The 10641-nt window shown below is 46.7% G+C and overlaps 1 protein-coding gene across 4 annotated transcripts in view; it reads right to left on the reverse strand.

Moving 5' to 3' along the window:
• The window catches only part of DYNC1I1 (dynein cytoplasmic 1 intermediate chain 1), a 288063-nt gene extending 283765 nt beyond the window's left edge, over nt 1-4298 (reverse strand). For 2 of the 4 annotated variants that reach the window (XM_006114494.3, XM_006114493.3), the window contains exon 1: nt 4166-4298. The gene's annotated coding sequence lies outside the window, so the exon portion shown is untranslated. The remainder of the gene's footprint in view (nt 1-4165) is intronic. The other 2 variants (XM_075922334.1, XM_075922335.1) reach the window with 2 other exon arrangements.
• Nucleotides 4299-10641: the final 6343 nt, after the last annotated feature.

The following is a 10641-nucleotide window of genomic DNA, read 5'->3' on the forward strand; positions in this document are numbered from 1 at the left end:
TTAAAAATCACTTAGGAAAGTTAGATGTCAGCAAGTCACCAGGTCCTGATGAAATGCATCCCAGGATACTCAAGGAGCTGATAGAGGAGGTATCTGAGCCTTTAGCTATGATCTTTGAAAAATCGTGGCAGACAGGGGAGATTCCAGAAGACTGGAAAAGGGCAAATATTGTGCCCATCTATAAAAAGGGGAATAAGAACAACCCAGGAAACTATAGACCGGTCAGTTTAACGTCTGTCCCAGGGAAGATAATGGAGCAGGTAATTAAGGAAATCATATGCAAACACTTGGAAGGTAATAAAGTGATAGGGAATAGCCAGCATGGGCTTGTGAAGAACAAGTCATGCCAAACTAATCTGATAGCTTTCTTTGATAAGATAACGAGCCTTGTGGATAAGGGAGAAGCGGTGGATGTCATATACCTAGACTTTAGTAAGGCATTTGATACGGTCTCGCATGATATTCTTATTGATAAACTAGGCAAATATAACTTAGATAGGGCCACGATAAGGTGGGTGCATAATTGGCTGGATAACCGTAGTCAGAGAGTGGTTGTTAACGGTTCTAAATCCTGCTGGAAAGGGATAACAAGTGGAGTTCCTCAAGGGTCTGTTTTGGGACCCATACTGTTCAATATCTTCATCAATGATGTAGATATTGGGATAGAGAGTACGCTTATTAAGTTTGCAGATGATACCAAACTGGGTGGGGTTGCGACTTCTTTGGAGGATAGGGACATAATTCAGAATGACCTTAGCAAGTTAGAGAAATGGTCGGAGGTAAACAGGATGAGGTTTAATAGAGAGAAATGCAAAGTGCTCCACTTAGGAAGGAACAATCAGTTCCATACATACAAGATGGGAAGCGACTGTCTAGGAAGGAGCATGGCAGAAAGGGATCTAGGGGTCATAGTGGACCACAAGTTGAATATGAGTCAACAGTGTGATGCTGTTGCAAAAAAAGCAAATATGATTCTAGGTTGTATTAACAGGTGTGTTGTAAGCAAAACTCGTGAAGTCATTCTGCCGCTCTACTCTGCACTAGTTAGGCCTCAGCTGGAGTACTGTGTCCAGTTCTGGGCGCCACATTTCAAGAAAGATGTGGAGAAATTGGAAAGGGTACAGAGAAGAGCGACAAGAATGATTAAAGGTTTAGAGAACATGACCTATGAAGCCAGGCTTCATGAACTGGGCTTGTTTAGTTTGGAAAAAAGAAGATTAAGGGGGGACATGATAGCGGTTTTCAAATATCTAAAAGGGTGTCACAAGGAGGAAGGAGAAAATTTGTTCCTCTTGGTTTCTGAGGACAGGACAAGGAGTAATGGGCTTAAAGTGCAGCAGGGGAGGTTTAGATTGGACATTAGGAAAAAATTCCTAACTGTCAGGGTGGTCAAATATTGGAATAAATTGCCAAGGGAGGTGGTGGAATCTCCCTCTCTGGAGATATTTAAGAACAGGTTAGATAGACATCTGTCAGGGATGGTGTAGACGGAGCTTGATCCTGCCTTGAGGGCAGGGGGCTGGACTCGATGACCTCTCGAGGTCCCTTCCAGTCCTATGATTCTATGATTCTATGATTCTACAGTCCCATTTGACCAGCTGCTTCATGTTCCACTAGAGAACACAGAGAAGGGAAGGCACTGAGTTGTTAGGAGTCAAGTGGGCTGAACCCGCCTGCACCTAGAAGTGGCAGGTGCCTGAGTGGAATCTGCCCTGCTACAACAGCCCTTCAGGTAGCAAGGCCAAATGGAAGGCAGAAATCTGGAGGGGCAAGTGACCCCATCTGTTCACCCCACATGTCACCTCTGACTCCTAGTGCAGACCTTGGCTAAGTTTCCCTCCACAGTCCCATCTCTCGGTGTTTGCAAAGAAACCCTTGAAAATGTAAAAGAAGTGCCAGCCTGACTGCATTAGCAGAGAGCCTGAAACAATAGATCTGACAAGTGTGACCTGCTCCATTCATGTCGAGGGTATTTCCTCAACATACTCAATGCTGATACCTCAAATATCAGCATCTACTTCTAAGGTCAGTCGTATCATGAAGATCTACACAAGCTTGAGTGCACCTACACTTTTACCACCCAGCTACCATTTTCCCACAGCCATTGTAACCCCACCTCTTCCTGGGTCTCTCTCTACTGCAGCTGTCCTTAGAAAGCAGGTTCTCACAGTTTGGGGAGGAAAGCAGGAAAGGTAATTCAGATTCAGGCTATATTAACTTGTGTTGGTGTCTACTACTCTTTATGTGCAGTAGAGTCCACAGGAAAGCAGCTGGTCCCACCGTGTGCTTCTCTCTACACTCCACAGAGCCCTCCTGGGACACTTTTATGGGTTGAAGGGAAGTGGAAGGGAATGTGTCACAGAGGTAGAACTCCACTGAGAAGTTTGGCTTTTTAAATGGTGAAAAATGTATGCAGTGAGGACAGCCCCCATGATCCAGGGGTAACATGCTGGATCTGGGTATGAGCTTGTTCCCTTGGGAGCACAGCAGATGCTCCCCGAGGCAGAATTTCAGCCCTTGGGGGAGCTGACACTCCAAATTGTGATTGAGTAACCCACTCTTGCTCAGGCTCAGAGGAACAGCACTGAGCTTTATTGCTCCCCGTTGAGGATTTTGGGGGCAGGGTGAAAGGTGTTCCTGTTTGGACTTCTGAGCATGAAAGGGCAATTAAAAGTGAGTAAGTAAGATTTGGAAGGTGCCGCCTCTGGAAGGAGCATATCCCATTTTCTTAAAAAGGTGGCATGTTAGAAACAGGTGAATAACAATGACAGAAATCCATCCAGTAGCATTGGTAACATTTTCACCCCTGACAAAGGGTGAATTGCACTATAGAAAAGTTGAGCCTGTTCTCTAGGTCATTTTGTTTCCTCACATGTAAAGGAAATCTAAGAAAAAGATCGTCAAGATAAATTACTAGGTGCAAGTGTCCAAAGCCTAGCACATGTCAGGCCTTTCCACTACATCCCTAGTATGCATTAGGTTACAATATTTTGATCTGTTTAGATTCTATAGGCCATAAAGTATTGAAGGTAGAAGATCTTGACTCTGTATTAATATTAACCAATCATATGCTACTTCAGTCTGGTTTTCCACACTGGATCTTAAAAGTGATACTGGTAAATGAAAATGAATCCAAGGCACAGGGAAAAAATGGCTTTCATACCAGGGCAAGGCCTGAGATAATTTAAAAGTGTGGGTTTCTTGTCTTTTGAGAGGGTTCTGGATAGAGTATTACTGCATGGCACATTTGTTATATCTATGCTTTTCCAATCAATAATATATATGGTGCCTACTGATCTTCAGCTACACCAGACTAACAGGGCTACATTTCTATCACTGCTGATCTTAGGGAATTCCGGGCAGAGGATGGACATAGCTATAAAAGCATTTTATTGAGAAATTGATTTAAACTCACTAATCATAGGAAAATGGCCTCTCAGTCCATCCTTTATTAACCCTGCTGTGAAACTAGCGATAAGGGAAGATTGAATATTAATTCTGCAGGCCGAGGTGGATTTAAGTAAGTCCGTGGTTGCTTTTATTAAACAGGAAATTAAACACAGGAACCGGCTTTGATTTAACCTCTTCAGAGCTGACACGAAAACCAAGCACCATAGCCTCTCCTCTCCTCTCCACCCCACCCCGCCTAGTAGGAGGCACCTGCTCTGACGATGCACTAATAGGAATGGGCATGGCTGTAAACTGGGACGAGACCAGGGAGACAGGCGAGAGGGCTGGTGAAACGCTCTGGGAGGCCAGCTAGTGCATCCCCCCGCTAGCAGGTCTGGTCTCTCTAGTTTGAAAGGTGCCGGGCTTTGTCCAGACGGAGCGAGGACCCTCCGATTTAGGAGAGCGTCACTCAGCTGCGGTCACCAGAGCACTTTGCATCCTGTCAGCAACCGCAGAGCGGTCCCGAGCTGTTTCCTATGGGGGGGGGGGCGTTTTCAGTGCCTGTCTTCCCCGCCCTTTTCCATGCAGGCTGGCTGCTTTCTCCAGTGCTAGAAAAGCCGAGCAAAGAGAGAGCGTTTCTCGGCCCCCTGCCCCCTGCCAGCTTTTACACTCGGCATCCCGGGCGCGTCCTTCCCCACCTCAGAGCACCAGGCTCGGGCAGGTGACGCTGCGGGTGGTACCCCCAGAGACACGCGCCTCCCTCCACAGGCTTTACCTTGCTGGGCTCCCGGGCAGCTGTGGAGCGGTTCGGCGCAGCGCTCCCCGGCCAGGGCAGCTGGGAGGAGGTGGACAGAGCCCGGCGCTCCCCGGCAGGTTGACTCCCCAATGGCTGCTGCCGCTGCGCTGTGTGGTGGTGCCCCTCTCTGCAGCGTGATCGCTGCTGCTGCGGCTGGGGAAATGCGCTGCCTCGCGCTGGCCAAGCTCCTCCCGGGCACCGCCGCTTCCCTCCTCCTCCTCGCCCCTGGCACTGACATCTCCCCGCCTCCCTGCAGCCCAGCCCCGCGCATCTTCAGCGAGAGAGGCAGCCCCTCCCCGAGACACACTCACGGGGGGCGGCGGGAGGGGGCGGTAGCTATCCCTGCCAGGCCCTGGCGCTAGGGACTCGGGGGGGGGGGGGGGGCGGAGGGCAAAAGGGACCGGGGAAAGTGTCACATTCAGGAGCATCAGGGTCATTTGTGCTGCTCGAGTCAGTAGCACAAGTCACATCCAGGCTGACACAGGGACACCTAGTCTGCAACTTGAGTGGAAAGGCCCCATTAGTCATGCCTATGACAGGCACCAGGGCTGCCCACCATTTCAAAGCAGGAGAGTTAGGCCACACCCAGCCTGTGTCATTGGGAAGGGGCACATCCTGTCAGTGACCCCAAATATTACAGGAAACTCAAAAGAACATATGTTTGCCCTACAATACAAAGGCACAAGGGCAAATGGGGCAGAAGAATTTGCTGCATCTGGCACACAGCTTGAAGAATGTCCACATCCAGACCCCAGCACAAAGGCATCAGAGGCTCACCGTGCCCCCTACTAGTTAGTCACATTCAGCTGGGCTGCACCAAATCACAAACCTCACCTACAAAAACAAAGCTTTGCAGAGGGACTGAGGTAGGCCAGTTGCTGTTGAAGGCACAGTGGTCCCCAATTGGAGCAAGGTAGCAAATATCACACACCCCACAGATTCTCTCTTTCCTTTAAGTTCTCCTAAAAGCTATTGTGCCTTGGACAGGAAGACCTGGAAATAGGCTTTAGTTAAGATATGAAATATAAGTACCAAGCTGAGGTGCCTCAATTTTGGGGTGTTCAACTTGAGACACCATCTGAAGAGCAGAACCCTTTTTGCTGCTTCCTTCTTCAGAAGCTGTCCAGGAATAGGGTCAAAGTGGTCTTTTACTGTCATGCCATGTTCCTGAATGGACAAAGCCAGACCATTTCATCATGATAGCAGTAGAGAAATATCTGTCTACTTTTATTGTTATTATGGTAACACTGAAGATGTATTAGGCATTTGTCAAAAACAGGAAAACCAAGTCCACACTCTTTGGTCTTCCAGGTCAAAGATGTAGTGTTTAGTGACACTTTACTGGCCATTTCAAAAGATACATGATACATTATTAACCTAAATGCTGTTATATATTTTTTTGAAATGCCATTATATTTGTTACAAATTAATACAATTCCATGTTTCAGCAATTGCTCACACCACACTTCCTTAAAACCACAATACACCCTGGCTACGTATAGACTACATCCCATTTTCGTAAAAGGGATGTAAATTAGATGTATCGCAATTGCTAATGAAGCGGGGATTTAAATCTCCAGTGCTTCATTAGCAAAAAAATGGCTGCCGCTTTTTTTTTGGCACGGAGCTTTGCCAGAGAAAAGCACCAGTCTAGATGCTGATCTTTCAGAAAATAAAGCCTTTTACAAAAGATCTCTTATCCCTTATTTCAAGAGGGATAAGGGATCTTTCAGAAAAGGCTTTATTTCCCGAAACATCAGCGTTTAGACTGGCGCTTTTCTCCGGCAAAGCTCCTTGCCGAAAAAAAGCAGCAGCCATTTTTATGCTAATGAAGCATGGGAGATTTAAATCCCCGCTTCATTAGCAATTGTGATACGTCTAATTTACATCCCTTTTACGAAAAAGGGATGTAGTCTAGACGTAGCCCCTCAATCCCCATAGAGATGCACTTTTTTATATGTCCTACCCCTGTGCTTCAGCATAGGGACATGTGCTACATCCAGGTCAGTTGGGGCACATCTACACAGCAGAGCTAAACTAGCTAATTGTGTAGCTTAAGTCAAAATAATTTATTTCAACTTTTGGTGCCGTCTACACAGCAGTTATTTCAAAATAGAGTACTCTTCCCCCAACTTCCCTTCCTCCTCATACAATGAGGGTTACAGGAGTCGGAGTAAGAAGTCCTCCAGCTCAACATTATTTCTACATTATGTCTAAATAATTGCTTGTGTGTAGATGCAGACTATGTTATTTTGGAATAGCATAAGTTATTCCAAAATAATGCTGCTGTGTTGACATAGCCTTGGAATAGGAAGTGGTTACATCAAGTCTATAGCTTCATTGTTAGATGACACTTACTCTATCCTAACGATGCCACAATTCAATGTCAAAAGGGAAGGTACAGAAGAAAACAAATTAATAAATAGCAACAGGTTGCCAGTGAAGTCAGTAGGGGTATGTCTACACTACCCCGCTAGTTCAAATTAGCGGGGTAATGTAGGCATACCGCAATTTGCATACGCCGAGTGCCGCCATTTTTAAATCCCGGCTGGTTCGAACCCCGTGCCACACGGCTACACGCGGCACGAACTACCGTTACTCCTCGTGGAATGCCTACCTAGTTCGTGCCGCGTGTAGCTGCGCGGCACGGGGTTCGAACCAGCCGGGATTTAAAAATGGCAGCACCCGGCTTATGCAAATGAAGCCCGGGAAATTCAAATCCCGGGCTTCATTTGCAATTGCGGTATGCCTACATTACCCTCCTATTTCGAAATAGGAGGGTAGTGTAGACATACCCCTATAGGAGTCTATCATACAAAATTTTGAAAGGAACTTTAAGAATAAAATTGCTTATGTATAATAAAACAGCTATTATATTGAGGGATGGAGAGAAATAAATGTTGTTGTTGTGCCTATCTTTACAAAGGTACTTTAGGGGTGCTCCTGGGAATTACCAAACCTAGGAACCAGTCAGAAACCTGTAAAATTAATCAACGCAGTGAGCCCTCTACTCCTTGTGCTCTCTGATTTCTTACCTTCTCTACCTCTGCACAATATGGCTTGTCATTTTTGTTGAATTCATGATCTAATTTAGACTACAAGCTCTAAAGGAGAGTCAAGAAAACATTATTAATAATATCTATTTCAGCATCAATTCATAACAAACAATACATTTTTCATCATCACCCACAGTCTGTCCCAATTCTGTATCTTCACTTTTAATTAATACCTGTAAAATTTTGCAAGTAGTTATGTTCAGCCATGTGATATTAGACAATCATTTAGCTAAATAATTAATGATGTCTAAGGTGACTATGCAATAGGAGAGATGCCAGGTTCTTAAAGTTCCCTGAATTCTAAATTTCTCGACTTCTGAGTTCAAACAGCAGTGGTTTTAGGCCTTTAAATGTATTTTTAGGTCAGCATTTTGAAGCAAGATAATGAATCTTCAGAAATGGATGAATCATAGAACCATAGAGCTGGAAGAGACCTCAGAAGGTCATCAAGTCCAGCCCCCTGCCCTAGGCAGGACCAGTCCCAACTAAATCAACCCAGCCAGGGCTTTGTCAAGCTGAGACTTAAAAATCTCTAGGGATGGAGACTCCACTACTTCCCTAGGTAACCTATTCCAGTGCTTCACCACTCTCCTAGTAAAATAGTTTTTCCTAATATCCAACCTGGACCTCTCCCACCTCAACTTGAGAGATCTGAGATGTTGTACTCCATCCAAAAGAGGGCAATGACAGAAATATGAATAATAGCCAGTATATTAAAACACTTCTCATTCCCTTTGTCACACAAATCTGAGATTTAGGTACAAGCTTGGCCAAAGCATATGTAAATATAATGTAAAAAAATGCACTGTAATAAAATGATTAAACCTCCAGGCTACGTCTACACTGGCCCCTTTTCCGGAAGGGACATGTAAATTTCAGCAGTCGTCGTAGGGAAATCCGCGGGGGATTTAAATATCCCCCGCGGCATTTAAATAAAAATGTCCGCCGCTTTTTTCCCGCTTTTAAAAAAGCCGGAAAAGAGCGTCTACACTGGCCCCGATCCTCCGGAAAAAGCGCCCTTTTCCGGAGGCTCTTATTCCTACTTCAAAGTAGGAATAAGAGCCTCCGGAAAAGGGCGCTTTTTCCGGAGGATCGGGGCCAGTGTAGACGCTCTTTTCCGGCTTTTTTAAAAGCCGGAAAAAAGCGGCGGACATTTTTATTTAAATGCCGCGGGGGATATTTAAATCCCCCGCGGATTTCCCTACGACGACTAGTGAAATTTACATGCCCCTTCCGGAAAAGGGGCCAGTGTAGACGTAGCCCCAATGTCTGTCTATATCCCATTCTCTATCACATGCACACTTGTAAAATATAAATGATACGGTCATGTGTGGAAGGTCCAACATTTGATTGTTTCTTATATTTATGAAGTCCATATACAACTATATTTTAAAATGAATAATAATTTGACAATCTTTTTTACAGTTTATTACTGTAGTTTGTTGAAATACTAAATATTAATGAAAAAAAATCACATTAGGTTATTATGATAAACAATGTGATACACAGCAACAGTTGACCCAACAACCTCTTTATGCTATATGGGAGAGGGCACGAGGTTACAATGATCCTCGAGTCTCGTGTTTATATATTAGTGCTACAAAAAGTGTCATGTGAGATCTCTAACAAAAGCCAGTGATATAATGGTCACCATAATCACTGCAGGATGCATGGGAGGATAATATGTAAGATTATAACACATAATCAGTCTCTGTCTACAAGGCCTTAACATCATAACTTCATATATACATATTACACATTAAGTTATATGTTAAGCCCTTAGGGTACGTCTACACTACAGCGCTAGTTCGAACTAAGCTAATTCGAACTAACGCGTCTAGAACTAAAAACTAGTTCGAATTAGCGTTTTGCTAATTCGAACTAGCAAGTCCACATTGAGTGGACTCTGAACAGGGCTTAAGGATGGCCGGAAGCAGTGCCGGCAGGGCATAAGAGGAGGACTTAGAGCATGGAGATGCTGTCTCAGGCTAGCCGAGGGCTGCGCTTAAAGGGTCCCGACCCCCACCCCGGACACACAGTTCTAAGGGGTGCCCCACTTGCAAAGAAGTTCTGGCTTGGAGTGCCCGGAGTACCCACACTGGGCACATCACACCACTCGGCCATCAGCCCGGCTGCACTTGCCGCAGGCTGCCATCTGGGGAGAGGGGGCAATTGGGGGGCTGCAGGAGAGCTTCCACCCCCAGAAGCCCGCAGAGCCAGCCCAGTCCTCCCCATCGGGGGCTCGTACCCCATTCCTCCCTCACCTCCTTCCACTTACCCTTCCCTAGCCCCCCTTCTTATTGATGTACAAAATAAAGATAACATTTCTTCCAACATTGACTCTGTCTTTATTGAACAAAACTGGGGGAGACCGGGAAAAGGAGGTGGGAAAGGGGAAGAGAAAGGCTGGGAGAGGGGAGGGCAACTAACATGATCAGGGGTTGGGAACAGGTCCCAGATGAAGAGAGGCTACAGAGACTGGGACTGTTCAGCTTAGAAAAGAGGAGATGGAGCGGAGACAGAATAGAGGTCTTTAAAAGCAGGGGTTGGGTGGAGAGGGTGCATTCAGAAAAGTTCTTCATAAGTTTCCATAAAGAAGGACTAGAGGACACCAAAGGAAAGGAATGGGTAGCAGGCTTCAAACTAGTAAGAGAAAGTTGTTCTTCTTCACAAAGCAAATAGTTAACCTGTGGAACTCCTTGCTGCAGGAGGCTGTGAAGGCTACAACTAGAACAGAGTTGAAAGGGAAGTGAGATCAAGTCATGGAGGTTGGGTCCATGGAGTAGTCTTAGCCAGGGGTAGGAGTGGTGTCCCTGCCCAAAGTTTGTGGAAGGCTGGAGAGGGATGGCACGAGACAAATGGCTTGGTCACTGTCTTCGGTCCATCCCCTCCAGGGTCCCTAGGGTTGGCCGCTGTCGTCAGACAGGCTACTGGGCTAGATGGACCTGTGGTCTGACCCAGGACAGCCATTGTAAGCTCAGGGCTCAGGGTCGGGGGTCTCAGTGGACCACCTTGATTTTCATGCACACCTGCTCCTGGGTGGCCAGGCTGGCAGCTCTCCTGCCCTAGACGGCCACTTTCCTGTGCCTAGTGCGGAGATCGTGGACGAGGTCCACGATGTCCGCACTAGGCCAGGCAGGTGCCTGCCTCTTGCGGTCCAGGGCAAGCTCCCGGGAGCCGCCAGCCTGGTCCCGGGAAGAGGGGGTAGGCTGGGGGACATCGGGTGGGTGGCTCGATCCGTGCCAGGTGCAGGGTCTGCTGGCTGGGTGCTGGTAGGCTTGCACCTGGCACGGGCACCGTAGCCAGCCCGTGCCCCTTGAAGGGGTCCGGGGCCAGGAAAGGGGCATAGAGTTTCCCTGGTGTTGGCCAGAGTGGCCACCAGGGAAACCTGGGAAGGGC

This window comes from Pelodiscus sinensis, chromosome 2, assembly GCF_049634645.1.
Source record: "Pelodiscus sinensis isolate JC-2024 chromosome 2, ASM4963464v1, whole genome shotgun sequence".
NCBI classification, from domain to species: domain Eukaryota; kingdom Metazoa; phylum Chordata; order Testudines; family Trionychidae; genus Pelodiscus; species Pelodiscus sinensis.